The sequence below is a fragment of the Falco punctatus genome, assembly GCF_963210335.1.
Source record: "Falco punctatus genome assembly, chromosome: 15".
Lineage (NCBI taxonomy): Eukaryota > Metazoa > Chordata > Aves > Falconiformes > Falconidae > Falco > Falco punctatus.
This window is the reverse complement of record NC_137595.1, coordinates 19542077-19569388: the sequence shown is the minus strand read 5'-3', so window position 1 is coordinate 19569388 and position 27312 is coordinate 19542077. Positions and strand designations below refer to the sequence as shown.

Sequence of the window (27312 nt, the reverse complement as noted above, 5' to 3'; positions counted from 1 at the left end):
ACTCAATATTTATTTTAGATGCAGACACTATATCAACATACACTCGACCCTTTGCTGCTGCCCTCTGCCACAGCTGCCATTTTTCCCTTCTGTGTACTCAGCTTACTGAAGCCCTGTTCTTGCAGCACCAGAAACCACAGAGGATGACAAGGGCCCTGAGGGTGGGTTTTGTAAGTCACAAACTCTCCCCAGGAGGGACAGGGGAAAGAAAGCAGGGTAAGCTCCACTGCCCTGCCAGTGAAGCCTGCCAAGCTCTGTATAGCTCAGACACCAGGTGCAATCATATACAGAGGGTTTACACTTTTACAAATGATTTGCCACTATTTCCTGCAGTTCCCATGCAGCTGGAAAGTACAGGGTGCAAGAGTCTCACTGCCCACCCTGTAATAAAAGTCTATGTTCTGCATATACAGTCCAGTTTTTTTCTACAAAGTATAGTCACAGACTTGAGGACTGAAGATAAAAGTAAATCTATGAAGGATTTTAGACATTAGGAGCTTTGGACAAAGATCAGATGACTCCGATCTGCCCAACAATTTGTTTTATATAGTAAGCACTTCCTTTTTTTTGTGGGCTGAAGGATGTCCTTTTCTACTAGTACTCAAGTTCAGACCTCCTAAGGTAAATTCTAGTCTGCTCTCAATTTGTTCTTGTTAATAAGGAATTCTTGGAACAATACAAACACATTTGTATTTCTAGTACACTGTATGTCTTTTCCATCTGCAAGATGCTTATTTAAGCTACTTCCTTTTCCTACTGGCTAAACTATTTTACTATTCTTGATTGATTAGACTGATATATTATCATATTCTTATTAGAGTATGAGATTAGTTTAGGAAAACAGGCCAAAGAAATAGGAGAGCTGAAATAAAACTAACACTTAAATGAGTAACTTTCACACTTTAGCATTTGTTATCACTGGAACAAAACACATGACTTCTGAACAATGTAGCAGTTTAAGAAACTGTTCCTCATAAATTAAGGCCCTCCATTCCCAGCATACACAATAGATGCCGAACACAGTACAGCACTAGAACAGGACGTAATTTTGAACTCTGTAGCGGCCACCTCCACAAAGAATACAAGAGGGCACCTAAGTAGAGAGGAGAAGAGAAAGGGAAGAGCCAGGCATCCGAGGTGCAATGTACCCTGGAGGATAAGCTGGTCACAACAACTCAGCTAATCAACAGTCTACCTATCTCCCGCTAAGCTGACATTGTGTTTCAGTTGATAATGCAACTTCTCAGCACCACTGTGTTTCAGAACAAGTTGTACTTGGCAGACTGCCACGGTGCTGAGTGATCCTTCTCCTGCAGGATTCCAGAGCTTCCACAAACACAACAGGTCACTTTCCACTAATGTGACATAAAAGAAAGAGATTGAGAATGTCAGTGTTGACATTGGCTGCCTGCTGAAATCAGTATGCAGAACCAATCTCTGTTTACAACTCCAAAGTTAAAGGGAAATCACGTAACTCCTTCTTCCCCCTCCTGACTTCACCTCTCCCACACACAGACACGCTACCATGCTGAACGGCTGGCTGGAGTCTAAAAAGAATGGCCATAAAGTAATGAATCTGAATAATTATTAACAAACACAGATCTAGCTTTAGGAAGATCATGGTTGAATGCCAAATGCTATATTGCCCTGCTGCCAGGGATAACCTAACTCCACCTGTGGTACTGGATCAGGAACACACAAACATCTGGCAACACGTGCTTCAGGTGTTTCTCTCAGCCTTCTTATCAGTGAAAACACCTTTTGTAACATACTGTACATTTGAAGGGCATCTTTTTCCTGTAAAATACTCAAGAAATATAAAGTAGTATTTTGGCTGTAAATTAGTACTGCATGGATTGTCTTGTGAGTTCTTGTACAGTAGGAAATGCCTGAATCTCACCCATTCGGTTTACTAATACACTTAAAGATACTTAAGCGAATGTTGGAGAAATGTTTTTTCTCTTTTCAGATCAGATTAATTTCAGTGTTGCTTGCAGATCACACAAGCAAAACCAGTACTTGAAGTCTGAATACTAAGTGTGACTGAGTACCATGGCATACAAATAAACTATTAACCTGCAAAAATAAACTAGTTTTTAGTGTTCGCAGATGTGATCACAAAACTATACAATGGAAGATGAAATTGTTAAAATGCTTTGGAAAGTAATCCATCAGTATTGCTATTGGTATGTTACATATTATGCTTCAGAAGAGGGTATGCCAAAATACACAGGGGACTACTGATCTGGCTCTAGCAGGCTTACAGCTATCTAGATTTCCCTCCTAAAGATGGGCTGTGTTCATACCAAGGAGAGTAAATTCTTAAAAATAATCAGAAAACTAGATAAATTCACACAATTGCAGGTATAATCCACAGTATCCAGGAAAGAATAAAGATTGATTGAAATCAGGATGGTTTCACTTCCTAAAGAGACTTCTGAAACAGCAAAAACTTGTAGGCCACTCAGTGAAGCAACACCACCATAGAAATGACAACAATATTTTAATCATGCACCATCTTCTAGATCCCATTTTTTATATTTTATATTATTTATATTTATATTTTATTTTATAAAAATAAATTATATTTATTATTTTATATAAATGAGTAAATGAACCATGAAAAGATGTTAGAAAACACAGGACAGAGAACATACATTTGTCAGTCAGCCAGCTTTTTGAATTTTTTAAAAATTGCATTTATGTCACGTTTCTGTAGTCTAGTTGTATGGCACCAGCATAAGCTGCCTTACCGCTTACCGCCTGTAAAGTTTGTCTGTCTGTACCCACTTGTATTAGTACTGGAGCTGGCTGCTTAACGATTTCCCTATCTCCATGGATTATCTAATCTATTTTCATACATTTTCTGAAGCCCTAAGGCAACTTAGTATTACCATAAAACTAGAAGTTTTTTTGAAACCTTGCAGTAAATTTAGGAATTTAGTTAGTCAAAATTTCTCCTATTGTGGAAGTAGGATTCCAAACCTATCAATATGTAATCACTATAATTTTTATTTTCAAATCAGTAACAGAAACTTGTATCATCTATTTTTAATGGAATGTTGGTCTTAAAAATCTTATGGCTTTCTTTTAATCTCAAATATTGTTTAATAAAGGTATTATTAATTTTTATTCTTTCCATATTATACTATATAATATTCAATGAGATTTTTACCATTGTAGTACAAATAAAGAAGAATACAGTCTTCTCCTGTACTTGCAGTTCTTTATCCTGTTTCTGTGAAAAAGTGGTCTAGTACACTGATTCAAATCACAACTCAAATTTATATTCATGTTTTTCTGTGTTCTTAAATCACAGTTATAATAAGGCTAAAATTTGACTCTCAGTTGCTTTTCTGTTGCTGAACTTTTGAATCTCCGACTATATTAGCCTGACCTAACAGGCTTCATAAACATGAAGCATTAGACATGAAGAAAAAGTATAGGATTAACTGATCTCATTTATTATACTTTAATTACTACTACTGTAACAGCTTGAGCCAGTTTTCCTTTGTGGATCTAAGGATGGAAACTTTGAACAGTACTTCTTTTCCAAATTCTAGTCTAATTCCCCCCAAGTCTGAGAAACTGAAATCTCAGAAAGGCCTTGTCTTTCAAAATATGTGAAACCTACTCATAAAACTGCATAAATAATCAGGTGGCTAGATTGTACTGAGCTACATACTCTTACAGCTACAAAACCCACTGTGAAAACTGATTGTTGATTCTTCCTCTATCCTTTAACCACTGATTTACCCAAGCAAGGATCTTCCCTCTTAACCTCTGATAGTTGAATTTCTATGGGAGCCTTTGACATGTGTAGTTTTTTTAATTGGCTTTTAAGAAGACTGTATCAACTGTTTTATTCTCCCTCACCTGCTCAGTGACTTCTTTAAAGATTAAAATAGATCTGTGACAAAAGTTGAGTTGACTTTTCCTGAATATATAGTATTTATTACTGTGTGAACTTACTCCACTCTCTAAATAGTTTCTATTAATTTGCCTGGTAGTTTTCAACATAGTAGGATTATCATCCTAAGAGAGGGAAACATTACTTTCTCTTGCATATCACAAAGACAGGTTTCCAAGACAGACATTCATTTAAGCCGTATCTATTGCACATCAGTCAGCAGCTGGGATCTTGCATAAGTCAGTACATTGCACTTAACGTTAGGTGGCTGATCAGAGAATTTCCAAAATGCTGTCTTAGTTTACAAAAAGCAGTTCTAGCTACTGAAGACAGAGTGCAGGAAATCATTCAAGGTAAAAGGATTTTTTTTAAAAAAGCTTCCAAAAAGCTTAACATGAACATATGTAAGTTAATCAGAATGTTTCCTGTATGTTTTATTATACTGTTTTTCTCAGTTACAACACATGTAATTTAATGAAATCAGAGGAGAGTAAAATGAACAGGGTATCTCTGACCTGCAGGCTGAAATGTATCACAGAAATACTCAGACCTGTCTTACAGGGTTAGCAGTCTAGCTGGGGTGTCAGGGAATTCAGTTAGGCAATTTACCAGATAGAACCCTACCCTTGTTTAAGATGACTCAAATCATCCATTATAACAATAACTCAGGAATGCTGGGCAGTTTACAATGGAACTATCATGCTCTTTTATCTAATAACAACATATTAATACTTAATTACAATTTTCTGAAACCAAAGATTTGCCCACAGTACAATGTAGGGCACTGCAGAAATACCTGCCACTACCTATGCTACACTTGAACTAGAGGTTATAGGGAATGTTTACACAGCATAATGTTGGGCAAAGTAGCTGTATAGCTATTTTGCAAAGGCTGTTGACCTAGTAAGTCTGAGTGCTCTGTTAAAGTAGCTAAACTGCTTTCAGGAGCCGAGCGCTCTCTGTACGGCATAGCACCATGTAAACATCCTTGAGATCCTCTGTTTATTCACAGATCAGGCACAGCAAGCATAACCATGTTAGCTTCTCAGCTCACCTTTCTAATATACCCTAAGGGCCTTCAGAGGAAATGTTTCTGTAGGCAAGAAGGCAGACCAAGGCTTTAAATCCATCCAGTATTAGGCTTCTTCACTTAAGACTACCAACTGCTTTTTTAAGAAAAGCCAAGCTGTGATATGTAGCAGCTGAGGGGAAGCCTAATGTTGCAGCTAAATTTGCTTTCTGTTACCTTGTGCCAAAAAATGTTAGTGTCCTTGCCCATCAGTTCCTGACCCCACATTCCCAATCCTTTTTGTGTCATGGAGAGCCTAAAAATTTTTGCATCCTACCTCCAAATTCCTGTTACAGAAATTAAACTGTTTGTGTCTTCCAACTCTGGTATTTACAGTGTAGAAGGTCTTGCTCAATCTCTGCTGCTATACCAACAGAGGACCTTCTGGCTAGCTGAGCTTTACAAACACTTATTTCCCCCCCCACCCCCCCAGATAGCACAGCGGTTTCTTTTGTGAAAAAATGCTTTTTCTAATCATTCACTCTCAGCCCTCTGTTCCTGATTCCTTTCTCATAACACCTACATCTTTCCAAGGTTGGTATTACACCATTCTTATATGTAGAGAATTGTATAGGGAAAAGTTGAGAGTATAAACAGGAGACAAAGTGCATATTCAGCAAAACAGTATTTTCAAGTAAGTTTTGGTTCTTCATTTTTAGAGTGATCTCATGGGGTTTTTTTGTTGTTGTTACAACAGTTTATTATTTGTAGAAGAAAGATTTGCTTACTGGGCAGAATCACCAGTAACAGCTCAAAGCAAAAATTACTCTCAGGTTGGGAAAGGTAACTGAAAAGAGCATTACGCTTTGCCAAAAGGCTGCAAGATGAACATTTAAAAAAAAAAGTAGTACACTATGAACTATGATTATGGACGTGGTGATGTTCAAATCTAGATCCAGAACTGAATACAAGGTATGTTTTATCCCATAAACCATATTTCTAGATTAAAAATGAAAGGACTTATAGACCCACTGCCTCATCTAGCCCTTGGAGTGCACTGCATTTTTGTCTTGTACCAGCTGGTGATGAGGCACTGAACAATCTGATTGTTACTTTAACTGTGGTAGGACATTTACAGACAAACAAAAGGTTCTTAGTGCTTCTGTTCCTTAAATACCAGCCTGCACTTGTAAGATGGTCAGTTTGGGGTTTTTTTCATTCTCTCAAGCCTAATTCACAAAATCTGGTATGCTTGATTCAGTAGTATGTCTTTACTGGAAAAAAGCAAATGGCATTTCAGACCTCCACCTAAATTTTTGTCAGTTTTCGTTTGTGTATTCTATTCAACAACAACAACTCCTACAGAGCTCTGTCTTAGGAGAAACTGAAAAGATCCTCTGCTAGGTCTTGCAGTCTGGTTTCGGTAACAAATAAAAATACAGTGTGTTCCTCTAGGGAAGTATTGATATGAATCATCCTATTTAAGAAAAGGTGTATTAGAAGAGAATGAATCATTGTTTGCTCTATGCAGTACTCCAGCACATTGTAGGTACAAGTATTATTCATCCAGATGTGTAGTAACTTCACTAAAACACTCCTCTTAAGTATTTCAGCCATAGACACATTCTCCTTCTGGAATTTATAACTACCTTACTTTGTGAGTACATATTCCATTCTGTAAACACTGATAGAAATAAAATCACTGTAAGCAAAACAATCAATCTAGTACTACCGGGTGTATGTACCTTTTGTTCTCCTGGTAGTCTGCCCACACAGACTTAAAGCACTCAATCGTGTTTGATCTTGGAACTTAAACATTACTAACCCTGTTTGACATTTAGATGAGAGATCATAAAATCCGGAATCACAGCTGATGTAGAACAAAGAATTGTGACTGACTATTCAATTTTAGGCCTCGTACATCAAAAGATTGACTTTATTTAGTCCTACTGTTGCTGCTACAATGACGTAGAAGTAAAAGAAAACAGGAATGATGAATATCTATGCTCTAGAAATGCAATTATTTCACAGATGTGTTATTTTCCATTTCTAGAAAAGACAGGCAAGAAAATAAAAATTATCAGATCCTTTCTTTCTGCCTTTGTGATTTCAGCTCATGATGACTAAATTTATAAACTATTTTAGTTTTCAAAATTGAAAATATACATTTTAGTTTAGTTACAAGCAATAATACACCTTCAGCAAAGAAAAAAGAAAGAAGTATTTCAGGAAACACTGTAACATTTTCTTAACCTAAACCAGTGCTATTTACAGTTAATTACAAAAAGTAGTCTATTAAAATACAAATAAAAACATCTGCAACTGAATTTAGCTTAAAGGTTCTCATTGTAACCAACATTTGCCTCTGTAACAGGATAAATAACATCTTTAAATAACTAACTTATATGAAAAGGCAAATGATCATTACTTGCCAACAGGACGGAAGAGGGACAACGGTATATTATTGCAATTAGGGACCTGAATCCTCTTTCTGCAAAAACAAAAGTCTGTTTTTTCCCTTAGGGTAGATATAGATATTTTGTATTTTATCAATTATAAACACAGCAGTATAGAAAATTTTTCATTCCAGTGACTGGATGCAAGATAAATACAGCATTTAAAATACCAATCCATTCTATCCATTGACATAAAATTACTTGTTCAGTTCATTATTAGGCAAATAGTGCTTTCATATAGCTGACAGACTGTTGGAAAAGTAATTGGTTATAAAATGCATTTAAAGATTTTGAAGGGACCGACCCTATCAGCATGTCTGAGCTAAGCATCGCATCTTTGTGAATTAAGCTCACTTCATAAGGTGAAAGTACCACGTTCTCTATATGCCCACAGTAGATGAAATTGGATCTCCCTGACAGGACACATGCATACTCCCTCAAAAATAGGTTTGTTGACAAGATTCTTTATCTGCCTAGTTTAATTATCTAAATTGGTCTTAGTTTACATTGATTTTAGTTGATCTTTTAACTATTCATATTTATTGTCTACAGGAGATTAGAAAACCATTCAGTTGCAGATTTGTCTGAAAAAAAACTACCCCAGAAAGCTTACAATGGCATTCTTACATATTGTTAACATATTCTCACAATTCAAAACTTTTTTCCAAACTTTTATATAATTATTTATGTCTAGGAGTATATGCATCACTAACACTAGACTGTGTACTATGGACCTTTAACTAGGGTTTAAAATGACTGGGCAAGATTTGACCCTAAAAGGAATGAGATAACAACAAGAAATTAATCCATTTGCCTTTTGCTCTCATCCACTACAGTCATGACCATTTTAAGTCTGTGTTTCTAAGAGATTATTACCAACATATATATAGCTCTTGAGTCCCACATGGCTGGTGAACAGTTTAAGTGTGACTCCATATCAAACCTACATCACTGGATTGGCAACAAAAATGTAGGTATTTCAAAATGCTCTGCTAAAGGGACTTCTAGACTGTCTTGGGAGCGCACTGCGTACTTAACTCAGCTCTGTCCAACTGTGAACCAATATAACCTGTAACAGCTGTTGTTATTTCCCTTCTCTGGAGCATCTTATGGCTTTATCTCTGTTATCCAGCTAGTGGAGATGGGCCATATGTAGATAGATACAAGTATTAATATACAAAAGCTGCCTTGGTGTAAATCTCCAGTTTTTAGTTAATAAAAAAATGACACACACTCTCTCTCTTTTTAAGAAATTGTGCTTCTAGATTCAATTGCTCTTGAAAATTCTAAAATATTTTACAAAGTCACAAAAGCCATTCAAATTCTGGAGCGCGGTACTGTTGTTCTGTAACTACAGCTGGCTGCATTCCACTCACAAACTCAGTGCCCCTCTGTTATTCTTATAAAACCTTGTCCTTGTGCATGAGGCAAAAGTTTAGAATTCTATTAAACAATAAATTTCTAGAGTCTCACTCTTGATTGTCAGCTAATCATCTGTGAACTCCCTGCAAATATGTAAAAAACAAGCCAGAGGAGTTGTGTTGACTCAGCAGTGCTCTATACCACCTTTTGGTCAGGTAATGTGCCCAAGAGGGGTCTCTCTCATTAAAGACACTGCCAAAGGGCCAAATTTTTTCCCATTCTGGCAATCCAGATGAATAGGTCTATTAGATGCTTTAAAATTTAGAGAAATGTATTAAATCTTTGGCACTCTTACTTGCTTCTGCTTGTGCCGGCAGGCTCCAGCACCCTTTACCCCCTTCAAATGAAATCCTAAACAAATGGAAACACAGGAAAATGAAGGCCACTTACCAAAAACACTACTATCTTTCCTTTTTATAATTCTAAATATCCAAGTCCTCTTAAAAATGTTACTTTCACTAATTTCATCTTAATATTTTTCATGTATTGCTGGTTAGAATGCAAAAACATTTCAGTTTGTACAGAGAGATTGTGACCAATTATTAATAGCATTCTATTGTCAGCAGCAAGCCCAAGAATTTATCAACAACTATGGAAATAAAGTACACCAATTTTTTGCATCAGAATTTAGACATTCAAAATCAGACTGCATACATATAAACATCCATGGGCGTAAAAACTTGTAGAAGATGCTTGTGAAAAATACGGTTCTTATCAGAAGTGCAACAGGGTAGGCTTTCCCTATTTGGAATCAAAAAGTTACAGTCTTTGTCACCTGTTCTTCAGTCTTGAGCAAATTTACATCTGAGTTTTAGTAAAGCAACTTTAGACATCACCAGCTTTCAATTCTTTGATATTCTAACCAGTTGTAGCTTGTTGAACAATATTCAGAAATATTTCCTGTAACATTAATCATTTCACAAATATGATCCTAGAAAAAGCATGCAGTATCGTTATTTGTGTGAAGGCACCGAAGTTCAGAGATAAGGCAGGTGACAAACTGACAGAAACACCAAATTTCAAGATACAAAAACTGTAATTTAGTATAAATATAAATTGTAAAACCTCTCATATTTTTATTAAGTGGTCTTACTTTCTATGCAGCTGCTTTAGATTTATTATGCAGCTAAAACCAGAATTAGTTTCAGAGAAAGGGGAATGAAGTACACTCATTCTCTGACATACTGGAAGTAACTTTGCAATGAAAGCACAACTTTGCTTCCCTTTTTGCTCTTAAAACTGTAAGATAGAATTCTCTTTCCATAACTTGCAGAAGGAAAATTAACTAGCATGTGCAAGCACGTGACTCCACCCTAGCCTCCCATTTTAGGCTGCACCCACTCCCAAAATAGCAGTGCTTGGGCCACTCCGCGTCAGCTCCCTCAGCAGCAGCTCTAGTGGATGAATTTTTATGCTGGACTGTAGACACAAGGAGGAGAGCATTTTATTAGCTATGTGAACAGTAAAAATATGAATTTTAATTTACAATTGGATAAAAAAAAGAAGCATGTTTACTTAAGAAATTAACATTTGCTTACAAGAAGTTTGAGAATTAATACAATTAAACACGTATTTTAGCTTTGCCCATGCAAATGTGAGCAGCCTTCAGCAATCTTGTTATCTGTACTTATTCATTACTGCAACACATAATTATTTTAAAAATATCACAATTACATGATGTTGCAGAATATTATCTGGTAATCATTTGAAAACTAATCTCTGTCAGCTCTCCCATGAAACAGAAGAACTTAGATTTTCTGCAAACAAGCTCCACCCAATCAAAGTAACATTTCTTCTAATATACAGCAACTTCCTTCACTTCAAAAATTTGGAAACAATTCAAAACCTCTCTAAAAATACTGCATTTCTTTTTCCACATAAGTAAGCAGAGGCAAAGATACTTTAAGTGATTTAAGTGTGAATATAATCCAACAACCCATTATAAACATTATATTACACTATCTTTCCAGAAAGCACCTAAGGAGTCAGGAAATGATACCTGATTACAGGTATATTTATCATACCATTCCCAAAAGCTATTATGAGACATTGTTCTGGTTTTTAAATGTTCAGATTTACAATCAATAATAATGTTAATTACTTCATTAATGACATTTACATCTTAGTGCCACATACAAACTAGTTTGCAGACCTTGTAACTATACAGCATAGTTTCTTTTAGCTTTTCTGTTAAGAAGTGTAATACTGGTGCATTAATGTGGCTGACTTCCAGAGACCGTGACTTTGCCGGATCACAGACATTCTGAGTCTTGGATAATTAAAAGATGAAATTCCTCTGAAGTGGGTGCTTTTTAGACCTAGAAACACTGGGATGGCAGAATGTCTCTTGGATCCAATAATATGGCATTTGCTCTGGCAACAACTGTAAAAGGGGTTTCATTATCCCACTACAAAGGAGTAAAAATATAACAACTCCAGAAATGGTTAATTATACACTGTATTACATGCATAGTAACTCACATCAACAGGAAATATGGAAGATAATATAGCAAACACTGTGCAGAGGATGTAAAAGCTATTATCTTTAAATAAATATTAATGACTTCTTTCAGGCATCTGCCTTGATTTCCCATAAAGGGAATGATAGTTCAAGACAGAGAAATGTGACGAAACAGTGCAGGGTATGTTTCTCAACAGAGTAGGAACAGGAGTTTCCTGGATGAAGATAAAGAGGTTTTGACTTAATCAACAGAGCAAAATAAACGGGAAAAGAGGAAAAGAATTTACATTGAAAATCTCCATGCAATTTTTATTTTCCAGAGCTTCAGAAATTTACTCTCTCTTTTATCTTCAGTAATCTCAATGTTACTTGAAGGTATTTATGTCCCAGATTTGTCTCTGTCTCATTTTGTTTGAAAGATTAGGTTGAGAGCTACATCAATGACACAGCTAACCATCAATAGAAATTAAATCCTCTGGATTTCAAAGCAGCTTTAGAAAAACAAGAAAAATCAAATTCAATATAATAAAAACAAGAACCATTTCAGGACTACAACATGGTTCTGAAACTGCGTATTGACAAAGGTAAATTTTATATCACATTCCAAGTCTCAGACTTGGAGCAAATTCTGTTTCAGAAAACATGCGAATTCAAAAGTGCAATGACTATACTCTCCACAGAAAGGTCTGTCTTTCTTGTATTATTATTAACTGATATACTAACAGACTTCAAAAAATATTTGGACTGATTTTGTTCAAATGCCATCACATTTTCTTTAGCTCTGCCATTAACAGACTTCGTCCTTTTATTTTTATTTTCCCATTTCAGTTTTCTACAATTCCTAATTTTCAGGTCATTTAAAGTGTTATTTCTGGGGTTTGTATTTGTATTGTATATATGATACAACGAACATTTACTTACTTTTTTTTTCACTTTCCTTTCATCAATCTTAATTTTTTTACAAGTAAAAAATTTGGGAGCAACAAAGAAGTAAGCCAAATAAACTGCAATGATGACCATATCCTCCTACTGACTTATGGTGAAGACAAAAGAAAAGGTATCGAGCAATTAATAATAAATACGGTATATGTATACTGCTTTAGTACTACATCCCATTGTCAAACTTTGCACATGCTTTCTATTGACAAGAGGGCACTGATGTAAAATCAAGACAAAAAGCTTTCCTAAATGAACTGCCATAGACTGTGGATCCAAATTGAAACCTAACCACTGCATGAATCTGGGATCCAGTTCTAACAGCAGAATGTTTCCTGAACACCACAGCAGGCATGGTTTCAGCACTGACTCAGCTACAATGATGAAACCCATTAAACCACTAACATCCTTTCTCGTAACACGATGAATTTTTCTTACACATCTCTCATTCAAGTACAGGCGAGGACCAACTCTGCTTAGTTTGTGAGATATTACATGGTTTTACCTCAAGCACATAAGCACTTAAACTAACATGCTTATTAGCCTTCTTAAAGTGATTAACGTGTTACCTCTTGCTAATTTTGTGACTCAAAGAACAAGACATTTGGCATTGCTCATTTCTGGAGGTTTTTTTTTATTTATTTACTTTTTTCACTAGTGCAGCAATTTCAGCCTATATGAAATGAGACACTAAATGAGACACCATTTCTATAAAAATCTTTTTCAAAACCTAAATATATTAATTACAGAGATGTAGTAGTATATGTGTGATAAACCAAATTATTACCTCAAGCCCTATAATATACTCAAGTGCTACTGCTGATTATCTAATCACTAAATCTATTAATTTAGATACCCACAATTTATGTTTATAAGTTCTGTATTAAGTTTATGTTCTCTTCTGGAATACCTGTTCCCTAGCAAAGATGCCTTGCACATGGATACTGGGCATTACTAAACAGAGATGCTGGCGGACCTGAACTCACACTGCTTGTCTGTTACGCTGAGGTAAACCAAGTTTGGACAAAAAATGTGCACAGGTTAACCAACCCTGGTGCATGGTTGGACTTCTTCGTTCGGGCACACCATCACGCTAACATACCTGTATGGCTTTTGGATGCCACATAGGGTTTCTTAGCTCTGTGACAGCACAGAGTTAATGCTTCTGAGTCAGAGCTAGATCGTGGCTGGCTATCTTGGACTACAGGCATTAAAACTTGGGTCTGTTTGCACAGACATGCCCAGACCCATTCTAGTAAGGATTTCAAAATAGTTATAATTTATTTTATGATCTTGAAATATATATAGAGAGGGCCAAATACTACTCTTACTTACACAAGAGTAAATCAGGAGTAACTCATAATTTCCATATTTAATTTGCAGATCATGAACTTCAGGTCTGCTTCTCCAAAACTGCACTAGCTCCACCGAAAGATCTGCTCCTCTAACTTGGAGTGGCAGAAGCAACCACTCACCCATTTCAGAAGAGATTCCAGCCCAACTTGTATCAATATTTACCCTTAAGATAGCAGCACAGAGGACCATAATTTTTAAACACAGAGAGAGATTTGCTGAATAAGGTAGGAATAATGTTACTGTTTAGTTATTTATTTGACCTCAGAATGTGAAGGACTAAGGGTGGCTAGAATATGTCAAGAGCAGGCAAATTATTAAAGATCTCCCATAGCTCTCCCCGACACATCCTAACGCCACCAATTTCAGTTTTACTCTTTCAGTTCCAATCTTGCTACTAGACAAGTGATTGCTCCCACTGTTTTTATGTGTGGCATATAACGGGTAAGAAAATATTTTTGCCTTCTTTTCATTCTTTCTTACTTTATTTTCCCTGAACTTCACAGATTCCACTAATAGTCTTCTAGACTTTTTACACGACCCTGCATATCAGCGACACTTTGATGTTAAATAGTGTTACAAAGGTCATTCTGACAGAAGGACCAGAAATAATGTTTGTTTTCAAACTGAGTGCTCTGTTTAAATTTGTTTATTTCTGTACTAAGTCTAGGCACTTGGAGTTGTCATGATGACTCAGAGCAAAGTTGCAAAGTCTCAGTTCTACAAAGAGATTAGTCACTTTGTTTTTTTGCACTGAGCTGCTCTGAGTCAGCTTCAAATTATTGCACACAGAGTACCTGGTACATCCTCAAGTGGTGCAGGTAACTTTAGTGCAAATTTCTGAAAGAAAAGCAGTCTCTCTATCTGAGCAAGTAATTGACTAGGCCTACCTTCTCAATAATGCCAAATAAGAACTGGGGTTTAGAATGAAAGAAATTATTACAGTGTGAATGCTGATTTACATGTTTTCCCTTAGCCAAGGAGAAACTTTAAGGCGAGCAGCCCCAGTCTGATAAACTCTTCAGTATACTGAACAATTGGTTGAGCTGTGCTCTTAACTATTATTTACTATTCAGGGATTAAAAAAATGTAGACACCAAAAGGTTTTTGTCCTTTCAGTCGTTGGCAATATTTCTTCTGCTTTTTAATTTTAGCAAAACTGAGAACTAGGTTCACACATTTAGGTTAGCAGCTTTACTTGACTGTCCACAGTGATCCTAAGTTCACCATGACCCTAAACAAGTGACTCACTTGGAATAGACTGTTTTTTATTGATTGGCTGGGCTATATCTTTTCTTTTACCGGATGTGCACATATTCATAGTGTGTATATATGTGTGAATGTATGTGGGTGTGAATCCGTATTGTTAATTTTATAATGACTGGAGTTTACGTGGTATTTTCTTTAGTCTATACACTGTATACCATCTAATTACAATTCATACCATTTACACTGTATATCAAAACTCAGTAGTGTATTTGCAACATAAGAGTGTGGAAACGCAGTATATTACTATTGTATAAATATTTTTATGTCTATAGATGTAAACTCTATAAACTCAATAGGAAAACACACTAACCCATATCTTCTTTCTAGCCAACAATATCTTCCTTATTTCTGGGGAAAAAATACAGAAGACCCACCTTAGAAGAAACTCAGATTTCTCCCAGTCACACAGCTTTTATGTGGGTCCACATAGAAGTATGTGAAAATAACCTGGGACTTTAGAGAAGGAAGAAGGAAGATGATCCAATCCACTTGTCAGTTATGACAAATTAGTGTTGCTCCAAGGCCATTTTGAGCTATTGCCACCTGTATGAGGCCTGTATTTGCTCCCATCTCCTAACAGTATGTTAATTACCATTCCATAATGAGGCCTGTATTTGCTCCCCTCTCCTAACAGTATGTTAATTACCTTTCCATAACAGCCATCTTTACTTGTTTTTGTTTTCTTCAGACCATTTGACACATCTTGCTGTTTTACTAGGTATTCAGAAGGCTTAGCATGCCTTCTAATCATAGCATATTAAAGAACAAGCAAATGTTCATGTCTTGATTCAAACTAAAATATTAATGTCACTAAATTATTTTCAATAAAAATACTGTAGCTATTTATTTAATTTATTTTTCTAGAGAAAGTATTATGGCCAAGACTCCTGAAATGAGTAATCACTGTATGAAGGACTCACATCAAGTATGACTTTTTCTGCATAATTCCTTGCCACCTGTTTATATTCTGACTTATTTAACAACTATTAAATCCTTATTATCAAACTAACAATAGGTATTTAAATATGTAAATAAGAATAAACATAGGGGGTTTATCTATTGCACTTATTCATTCTTTAAACTTATTTATGTAATTTACATGTATACCCTTGATTTTGTTCTGTAACTACCCATCTGAATGACAAACAAAAATAGTAACAACTTGTATAAACTTATTAGTAAGACTGTATGAAATACAGTTTCATTACATCATAGAGTGCTTTTATGTTGAAGAGATTAGCATCCAATACCATGTTCACTTTGCAAGATTCAAAAATAATTGAGATTTGGAACACGAACACTTCCAAATCTGATTTAAGATCCAACAACAGAATGTTAGGCAAAATTTTGAAATCTTCTGAATGCTATTCCTTTATAAACTGCCTGGAGATGAGAAATACATTGCTATGAAACGCAGTGATACAAATACATACCTTGTACATTCCCTCTTCAGGAGTTTTAAGATAGAAATTTGGGAGAAGATTTTAAGAAAAAAAGTAGTAGTAGTACTTAATTTCAAAACATACCAAATGCTTTTATGAAAAAAGCGCAGTAAGACTGTTCTAATCCAGCATGAAATATGAGACATCCACTGCCCCTGTATTACTATTTATTCTTCATATTATGGTAAAGGTCATTATGCTGCGTATTGTACAAATACATAGAAATAACACTGAACTGCCGATGACACTAAGTAACAGAATATTCTATTACTAAAAGCACAGTAGTAAGGGAAGCCCTGAAAGGCATGAAGTGATTGACTTTGCACTGATAGAACATATTTACATACACTCTTTCCCCTCCTCTACTCCCATTCACATCAAGCCATGCATATAGGGGAAAATGACCCTATTCTCCAAGATACATCAGTACCTGGAAGTGCTAAGTTAATCTATACTGATGTATTAAAGATAAGTACAATATAAAACAAATCATATAAATTATGTCACAATTACCTAAAAAGGCACTATATATAACACTTCTTCTCAGAACTTCATAAAACTGTGAATACTATGGAAGCAGACTAACATTTGTTCACCGGCCACATGGTATGCCAGTCACAGAGACAGTCTAGATAAGGTTTATCAGTTTTACTTTCTACACCATAAGGGTGTAGATGTTAGGTTCTGACTGTTAGGTTCCTAAAAGCACAGGCACATCACAATTTTTATAATTATGATAATTTATTACTCAGTCTATTCCTCATTTTTTGTAAAATGATGGGAAGTCAAGCTTGGCAAGCATAAAAGATTATCAAGAATAACAGAACAGCCCTGATAATTGAATAACAGGAGACAAAGCAAATTTTCAGTAACAATCTGTTGTTTCAATTTATTGCAACATATTTTTTCCCCCTGGCTTTATTATAGTTTATCTTCTATTATAAAATGTTTAGATGTTGTGAAAACTACTCGTGAATCTGTGGAAGCTCTTTGAAGAACAAACGTAGGTGTAACGATCATACAGAATGGAATTTCAAGTTAAAATTAGATTGCACAATCTGTATTTGTGTTGATGAGCAGCTACCTACCCAAGCAGTCCTACAGGCTAAACTGAACAAATTGATATTTCCTCATGTATTGATAGATGCATAATTTGTCCCTTAAGTACATGGTTCAGGTAAAAATTTTCTTTAAATTTCACTGAAATGACTGATTTCAACATATACTATCCTATCTACTCCAGATTTTCCTCCTTCATAAACCAGGAAAGAATATAAATACTATTCTCTGTCAGGCCTCACTCAGAATTACTGTTGCTACCAAATTACGAATTCTAAATGCTTGATTTTGTAGGTTACCAGAATCATTAACCTCTTTAACCATTAAGAACAATGGACCTTCGCATTGCTAGCTGTTCTAATACTAACAAATGAATACTTTAATCTCAATTATTTACAGGTAAATCACTGTTCATCTGTAAAATCTGCTGACTGAATCTGTTAAAAGTCATTACAGAGCTTAATTAGCTGATAAGCTGATTATTTGCTTATGCTATTCTTAAAGTCTTAAATTTAACACACAGGAAACATTTATTTCTGTTTGTTTGCGTGTGAGTACCACTCACTTTTTGAAAAAAGTTACCAAGAACTCATATTTTATTTGGTGATTATTAGTCTTGCCAAATCTACCTGTAATCAAACACAAATGGTTCTTTGCAAGCCACATAGGTGTCGCTGGTAAAGCCTCTTACTGTGACAGATTTGCTTCCTATAGGATGAAAAGTGAGTGCCCCAGGAACAACCATTAGTTTCAGACCTGACGAGTAGTATCCGATCTACCTAGAAATGAGCAGTAAAACATAATACACCAGACACCTGATGGTCACAACGTTCTGTACGTTAAGTTGCATGGCACTCTTGCATTCTACTGTGTTATCACACCATCTTTCCTGAAAGCTGTACTAAGGGCACTGTATTATAAGCAAACCTCGATGAGGCATTATTTCCTTCCATGAGCAAGTAAAGAAGTTGGGGCAGATAGGGTCGGAAGTAAACATAATCGTCGTTTTGCTTCCTTCTGTGTCAGCAAGGAGAGCTGACTGGACACGAGCGAGGGAACATGCTTCATCTGGCAGGGCTGATGGCATACTCCCCACTTGTGCAATGCTGCAGCTCAGGGGAAATATGATTCAGAGGACTGCCTCTGAGTCATAATTTCTTTTCAAGCTCCTTCTGAACTGGTACGGCTACGTTTCGTCCCATACTTGGAACTACAAGCAAAGATTCAATCTTACCCTACATTTTGAGAGTAGAGAGAGCAGACTTTGCGAGGGGCACCAACACGCTTTATTTTCTACTGAGAGTTACTCCACTCTGCAATGATTAAACCAGGCTAATAAGTTTTGTATTAACAGAAAAGCAACTGCTAATGACTTTGAACAGTAAAACAGCATATTCGGTATCTGTGTTTTCTAAAATGCCCGTATTGTGCTGCTACACGTTTAAGATAATACATATCTCATATATAGAGAGGATATATCCATCATACGTATGGAAAGGGGAAGCGTTCATTACCTAAAGCTTACAGAAATCCTACACCAGCGGACGGCGGGCGGGCGCAGGGGCGGCGCGCAGGGCTCTCCTCAGGCGGGGAAGCGCCGGCAGCGCGGAGCCCGCCCGCCGCCCGCCGCTCTCGCGAGAGGCGCTGGCGAGACCGGCCCGTTGCCGGAGCAACCGCGGCCCCCATCGCACCCCGGCAGTTTGCGCGGGAAGGGCAGGGCGTCGCCACCCGGCCGGCCACGGGGGTCGGGGCAGCCGGCGGCCCTCACCCCCCCAGGAGGCACCCACCCGGCTGAAAGCTCCGTCCTCGGCGCTCGCCAGGATGGATGGATGTGGCAACCCAGGCAGCTCCTACAAAAACGCGCAGTGTGTGGGGCTGCAGGGCATGCCTGGGACACTGGGAAAGGGAGGGGGGTGGGGTGGGGGGGGTGGGCAGCAGGGAGAACCAGCTGTGTGAGGTGTGACCCGGCGGATGGCCTGCTCAGCCTGGGGGCACAGATACCAGAGGATGCAGAAAGGTCAAGGAGCATTAGGGTGTCAGAGAAAGAGAAGGACTGGTGGAACTATGCTCTGCCGGCCTGGAGACAGAAACGGGAACAGCCACTAGGAAAAAAATGAGATCAACCTAAGATCATCCTCCCTCTCCCTGCCAGGCAGAAAGCAGTAGCTTCAAGGAAAGGTGTGAACAGAGGCAAGTCCACACTTGGGGATGCAGTTGAACCCCATCCCCACCTTCCGAGGTGCCTCTGTACAACAGGTATGAGGCTCTGGATGTGGAAGGCCAGTCAATGGATGATGTGGATGATGGTTCATCTACACCAGAGGTGTTGCCAAAGTCAGAAAGGCCTACCCCATGTCACGACCACCTCCAAAGCAAGAAAGGATGGGTTCTAGTTATAGATGACTTCTTTCTGAGGGGAGCAGAGGGTTCAATATGCCACATAGACCCTCTTCTCAGGGAAGTCTGCTGCCTCCCTGGTGTCCTGGTTAAGGGCATCACTAGGAAACTTCCTAGCCCAGTACAGCTCTCAGACCATTACCCATTACTGTGCTTCTAGGTGGGTGGTGATGAAGCTGCAGCACATAGTCCAAGGGCAATCAAAAGAGACATCAGGGCCTTGTGATAGCTGGTGAGAGAATCCAGAGCACAGGTTATTTTTTTCTTCTGTCTTCCAATTGTGGGCAGTGACATAGGAAGAAATGGACAGACCCAGTCTGTTAATACATGGCTCTGTGGCTGGTGTCACCACGACAATTTCAGGTTTTCTGGTAATGGGATGGCCTACATGGCACCAGGCCTGCTGGCGTTGTGGGAACAGGGGAGAGAGGGTCTTTGCTTACAAGCTAGCGGGGCTCATTGACAGCTTTAAACTAGACTTGAAGGGGAAGAGGGATAATATCGGGCTTGCTCATGAAAAGTTGTGGGGCGACATGCCAAGGTTAAAGGGACTGGGTGCTAGTGAAGGCCCTCAACCTGTTGCTGTGAGACTTGCTAGGCACACTGCTAGGTACACTTGAAGTCTTACAGAAATAAGCCAGGAGCTCCTAAGGTAATTGCAGCAAATGGGAACTCCAGTGAAATACCTCAAAGGAACTAAGGGATGTTCTCTACAAGGGTGACAAGGCCAACAGCCCACCTGAAGTGCCTCTAAACCAATGCACGCAGCATGGGCAACAAACAGGGAACTGGAAGCCACCGTGCTGCTAGAAAGCTACAACCTAGTTGCCCTTGCTGAAACTTGGTGGGACAAACTCTATGACTGGAGTGCGGCTATTGACAGCTACAGGCTGTTTAGAAGGGACAGGCAAGGAAGGAGACGTGGAGGGGCTGCCCTGCATGTCAAGAAATTAATAGATAGTGAAGGTCACTTATATTATTCAAGTATTTCTTGGATTATGTGGTAGGTTGACCTTGGCTGGACAAAAGGCACCCACCAAGCTGCTCTGTCGCTCCCCCTTCTCAGCTGGACAGGGAAGAGAAAAAGATAGCAAAAGGCTCATGGGTAGCCCCCTGCTACCAAACCCCTGCCACACAAACCCAATACAGTCACATGCCTAGAGTGTGATGAACACTATATTATGACTTTTCCTAATGGTTATGGAAGGTCTTTTCTCACTGTGCCATGCTTGGTGAAGAATATGGGCATTCTGAACCACCACCATGGCCCATGTGCACAGGATGTCCTCTGGATCTCTGGAGACCTTGTCATTGTCTAGATCACTGTAGGTGACTTCCAGCACTGCTAATTCTCTCAAGCAGCGGATGCCTTTGTCCTCAGTTGTCCACTTTCCTGGGTCATTCACAAGATCTTCCTTGAATGGATATCTTGCGCTCACTTGAGAGCAGCTGTCTCCAGAGGCTGCAAATCACTGCCTCTTTTCCAATTCCTCTCTCAGTTCCTTGGTTTCTAGCCAGGGATCCCAGATGTTTAGCTTCCTTACCTTCTAACTGCTGACTGTTGGCCCTGTTATCCCAGCATCAGAGCAGCCAGCCAGAAATCTGCTCACCTGGCTGGCAGCTGTAATTCTTCTGCTTGTTTTGAAGTTCTGACAAGGTACAGGGACTGGGTAGTTTCTGCTTCCTGTCCAGTTTCTCTCACTCCTTTCTCTCATTGCTGAAGGACTGGCTTCTTGACCAAACTCTTGCTTTTCTTCCTCCTCCCTTCACTCGCCTTGGTGTCTGCATAGTTGTTTCACACATACAATCCCTGAAATCCAGTAATACCCTGAAATACTAACAAAATCTTCTACATTTTCAGATGACCTTATAAAAACAACCTTGACAAAGCTGTTTCTTGAGATACCAAACCCACATGATAGTTCGTGGATTGCTAAAGTTAATCCAATTGACAAACTGAATGTTTACATTACTCTGACAAGAGACATTACAGAGCAAAGGTTTCAGCTTGTCCACAGCAAAGATTTTTTTCAATGGATCACAGAAAAGACAAAACAAAACTTTGGTTTGTCTTGTTTATTCCTTATTTCTGCCTTGGAGTCTACCTGCTAGTCTGCAATGTTCTACTGCTAGTTATCTTCCTTATCAGGCAGTGCAGTACAACATGAAAAGATACAGTGCTGAGAACACAAAGTCCACGTGACACAGATTTCCAGGGTTTTACTTTATACTAACTTGAATTTGGTCCAGTACATTGACTGTTCATTAGCAGCTGGAGTGCACTAGAGCAGATCTGGGGGCAAAAAGTTGGTGTTGAAAACTGGATGTCCACTCTATAACCATTTTGTAGTTTACCTGACAGTAGTTCTAGGCTGGTCCAATGAACAGATAATCCATTATCATGCTGTTGTACCACAGCTTTTGGTTTACTTTTATTTGAAAGGAATTCTATTCGTGCACTCCAAGACTGCTACACATTGCAAATCAAAGCAGGTTAGTAGGGACAAATGAAAAATGAATTTCAAAAGTTTAACTTCTACTCCAAACTAAAACACTAATGTAGATATATCGTGATTGTACTCCTGGAATGCATCTTTTCGTTTAGATTAATCAAACAGGAATTCAGTTTGCTTGCTCCAAGACTGTCCTCTTCAAAAGTGAACTCTTAAAGCTAAAATGAGGTTTTATTATTATATAAACCTAAAATGAGGTGCCTAATGCAGACATCCCCTTTGCAACCCAGGCAGAAAGGAGCTCTATTCTTTGCTTCACCCTATGCTTTCTTGCAGAACTCTACACACTTAGTTTACTACTTTGTAGGCACTTGTGCTTCAGTGGGAAGTTTTTTTGAGTAGTGCCATTTACTATAACCTGTATCATTCCTAGTTCCATAAAGAGACATAAAACACCCTTTACTATCTTGCATGGGCTACCTGTATTTAGATAATAGCGTGTAAGTAAGTAACAGAAATGTGCAAATGTCTAAAAACGGCTCCGTACAGTGAGGAGCAAAGACTTTCACCCTGCCTTTTCCATGCACTGACTACTGCAGTTACCACAGATGCTTACTGTTTGAAGAAGACTGAAACATTATCCTAAGCTGGCACTTACTCTGCAATGGAAATTGGCCCCATTTTTTTTTTTTTTAAAAAAGTAATAGTTCAGTTGCAATATTATTTCTTACTGACAGAAGGTCTGGTATCCTTACAAATGGATTATGCTGCTTCTATATGACAAATGGAGGCATTTCTGAGCCTTCAGTCAAAGACACTGTACAGCAAAAATACCAGCCCAACTTTTCCAACAGAAAGCTCAGACTCAGCTGAAAAAGAAAACAACACGTGGGAATACGACCTTCTGTGTGAAAAAGGATTCTATATGCCAGGATTCCTTCTTTCAAATATTTTCCCTTAAGTTTGATGATCTCTTCTCTTCTGAACAAATATTTTTCTTATGCTCAGGTGATCATCTGTTTTTCCATTACACAACACCACAATTCTAACAAAATCTAACTCTACTCCATGGTCTTGTATCAGAAAGTACAAGAAATCTAAATAAAGAGTTAGTCAATTAACAACTGTACATTCCAATTTTTTTTCCTAATTCAGCTGTTCATAAACATTTAAAATAGATGCCCTTATATAACAAAGAATGATAAATCAGACACAGGAAAGTCCACAGGAATTATTTTAAGAAAATTATTTTGTTGCCCATAACTAGATAAAAAAATCAAGATATCTTGCTGTTCAGATGAGATAAAGTCCTTTCTCTTACACCAAAAAGAAAGGACAATTTCTGTCAATTACACAGTAAAAGAAAATACAGAGGCTAAATGAAAATAACACCGCACAAAACAGTGTAAGCAATACTCAGTTCATTCATTGTGGCTGTGGTTAAGACAAGCACATGCACACTCATTCCTTGAAACAGATACTGCTGTAGAAATTCAGGTTAAAAACAACCTGACCTCCACTGGTATCAAGTGTTGACACTCTTTAAGACTGAAGGTGTTGTGAGAAAAAGCAAGTACATCACACAAATGTGGTTTGCAAACTTGTGTTTGCTACCTTTACTGCTAAAGAAAGCTTCGTCAGGAAAGCAGGAAACAAATTACTTGCAACTTCCCAAGTCAAAAAATCTGAAAGGCAAAGAAATTATTTTTTTAACTTAAGGCATAACTTAAAGCAAGGATGGAGATAATAATTACAGAAGCTGTATCATTCAGTGTAAAGCTGAAACTTCTCATTTATAATCTGTCTAGAGGGCATTTACTTTAACTTCCATAATAATTTTCTAAAAACAAAGACATGCTGGCTAATTGATATAGAACACCTTTTTTGGTAGATATGACGTACTAACAAAAAAGGTAATAGGAAAGGTTCATTTGCATTCAATTTGGAGAAAAAATGTTTTTCCTTTATGAAAACGGTCCTGTCTGCTCGCTACCATTAATACTTGAAAACTGACACTAACTATACCACTTTTTATTTCAAGTTATATAAATGGGTATATTTAATTTCCATTCCACCCTGCTATTCTCCAAAGACAATCTAGTGAAAAAAAGTCTGGTTGCTTTAGTAGTTTCCCTATCTTATTGACCTGGACATACGGCCAAAACCTCTGTATCGCAACAGGGCACATTTTTCTTTCACTGAAGTAATTGCACAGTATTTCACATAATCCCAAAGCTATATAACCCAAATAGCACCTATCCATTAATAGGAAAAAAATAGGCAGAATAATCAGAATAATCTTACTATTCTTTCCTGATCCAGTGAGAAAACATTTCGCAAATTTGAGCATATGCCTTTGAAAAACAGCATTCTATGGTTCTTTTCACTGCATGGTGACACTATCCCCAATTATACAAAACAGTAAAGAAACCAAGCGTCTGAGTATTTTCTGTAGACAATTATGTGATAGGATTAGATAGATGGTGAAAGGACTATAATGGAACAAGTAAACAACCAGATCTTCATTATCAGAGAGATGCTGAGCACCCGCAGCTCCCTCAAAAGTAAATTGGGCAGCTATTTAAAATGTCTGCCTTTAATCTTTGTGTCTAAAAATCTTAAATTCAAATCTATAAATTTTCATAAATAAGCATCATAATAAATGCTGGGAAGGTTCTGGTATCTTATTTCAACACAGCAAGGAAAGCATGGATGAGGGAAATAAGAGATCATGTAGCTCACGCCTGGAAAATGCACATTTAGGGGACTCTCTTTGACAGAGGGTGAATTCTGTGCAGCTGGAGGGATAAAGGAAGCCCTTGGGTTGGCTTTTACAATGATTTTTACATAACCCTTGATACCACAATACCTGAGGTTCTCAGTCATTAACAGATTTTATCTCCAAAAACACTTTTGAGAAAAGGAGGAATTATTGTTTTCATTTAATGACTAAGGAATTGAAGAACAAGATAGACTGAGAGATTTGCCCAAGGATGTAGGGCAAACCTGCCACAAACTGAAGCAACAGCTTAGAATTCCTGATCTGTGCCTTAACAGAAGGCATTTTTGTCTTCTAGATCTTGGATAAGAAATGTCACAATCATTTCATTTTCTCATTCCACTGACAAAGAATGAATGGGGAAGTCTCACCATTTGCAGAATAACCTAGCTATAACAGATTAATTTAATACCACTATTCTATTTGATTATTTGATCTATTTGATAACATCTTAGCAGTTCTGCTCTCAGTATGGACATACTTTGCCTCTTGTAAAAATCACAATATGTCCATACTGAGAGCAGGACTGCTAAGATGTTACTGAGAGCAGGCCACTTCAGAGGTGTAAAGATAAAATGAGACTTCTAGGGGAAGAGTTTGGGCCATAAATATACATTATGAAGAATTATATTATTTTGCATACTAAGCTAAAATAGTTAATAAAATGTTAGGCACGTATACAAATCTATAATTAGTGAAACAGTGTAACACATAAAAATAAAAACTATGAAGCTTACCTTTCACTCAGCTTCCTTGGGTTGCTAAATACTCCTAGGATATTCCTATCCTAAATTTCTACAGTGAGTTAATCTGGAGTTCCTTTCCTTTTTATGAATGTGTCATGTGTAAGAGCTAGCATTGTATTTTACTACTCAACAAAACTGATTTTTTGGGGTCTTTTATTGGCTAATTACTCCTGTAGATGCAACTGAGGCTGGGCATAATATAGGCTGGTGAAACTAGAAGAAATGAGCAATAAATCATGTGACATTGTGTCCAAAACCATTTACCTCTTATATCTTAAACTGAATTAATAATATTGCTCTTTGTGGGATTTCATGGACACCTACAGGAACACATTACTTGTCCCTCAATACTTCTGCAGCAGGTGACATACAGCCCTTCATTTGGCCCAACAGTATGACTACCAACTGCTTAGTTACTTCGTATTATAAATATTATAGCCACTTGTGGAAACTATAATGAAAGAAATTGTTTCAAATTTCTGGTCTTTCGCAGTGCCTGGCTCATGCCGACACTTGGTAGGGTAGAAAGAACAAATAAATGAAACACAAAGCAAACATACCTCCAGCTGTAAGAACTACAGGTTCTTCAAGTCTGGTGAAGATCAAGAGACACAAAGAGGGGATCTTGATTTCCTTTTTACAGTAGCTGGAAGACAATTCAACCACAGTTAAGGAAGCATTTCTTAGTCAGGCTATGTTGGTTTCTGCAAGTAAAACGGAAGAATATAAACCTGACTCTTTGTCACAGTGGGGCACTGACTTTACAGAGTACACTATGGCTACGTGCTAGAGCAGTAGCCAGAGAAACCCCGAGACAACCTACAAAAGTCTGTGGAAGTTACAATAATTTGTGACATAAAAGATTGTAAAATTAGATCCCATCCCATATCTAGACAATTATTTCAGTAATGGAAGGATATACTACACTAACAGGTAGTCTTACATATTTTATATGAGCTATAAAAATAAAAAATCATTACTACAGAAAGTCGATAATTTTGATTCAATAACTGCATCAAAGACTCTAACCAACATTTAATTGAAGAGAGATAAAACAAACCAGTTATTCTTCCTAGTAATGAAAGTTGAGAAAGCGTATGCAAATTAAAGATTAGTTTGCAGTTTGGGGAAGTATTTCCTAATAGTCATACAGAAATATACAAAAATTTAAATTTTCAGGAAGGCTAAGCACTCTTTTTAAGCCAGAGAGGGCCCATCACAAAAATCCATTTCTGTTAGCACAGTGAGTCGATCATGTGCGTCCATTACCCCAAAATTCTACATGACTGATTTATGCATACTTTGCTTTCTCAACTCCCTAGTGAAAACATGGCAAGTGGAATGCAATAGCAAAAGACTTTAAAAGAGACCAGAAACACTGATACATTTCTTCTTACATACAGAGACAGCTTATTCATAGTTACTGTCAAGCAAGCCCAGAGGTTGATGACTAAAAAGAAACATAAACAAAATAGAAAACCCAACCCCTTTCTTTCAAATCGTTTCCTTTCTTCCTCCCACAGGTACCCTTCAGCAACCAGCTGGAATAAGGACGCAGTGAACACAGTTCACCTTGCTCTGAAGTTTTAGGGCTTTAATATATCACATTCTATGATAAAA

General features: G+C 37.6%; 1 protein-coding gene across 1 annotated transcript in view; it reads right to left on the bottom strand.

Annotated features, from left to right (window-relative positions):
• The window catches only part of NXT2 (nuclear transport factor 2 like export factor 2), a 68046-nt gene extending 49193 nt beyond the window's left edge, over positions 1-18853 (bottom strand). Inside the window, exon 1 of the mRNA XM_080365832.1 lies at positions 18832-18853. The gene's annotated coding sequence lies outside the window, so the exon portion shown is untranslated. The remainder of the gene's footprint in view (positions 1-18831) is intronic.
• Between the last annotated feature and the right edge of the window lie 8459 nt (positions 18854-27312).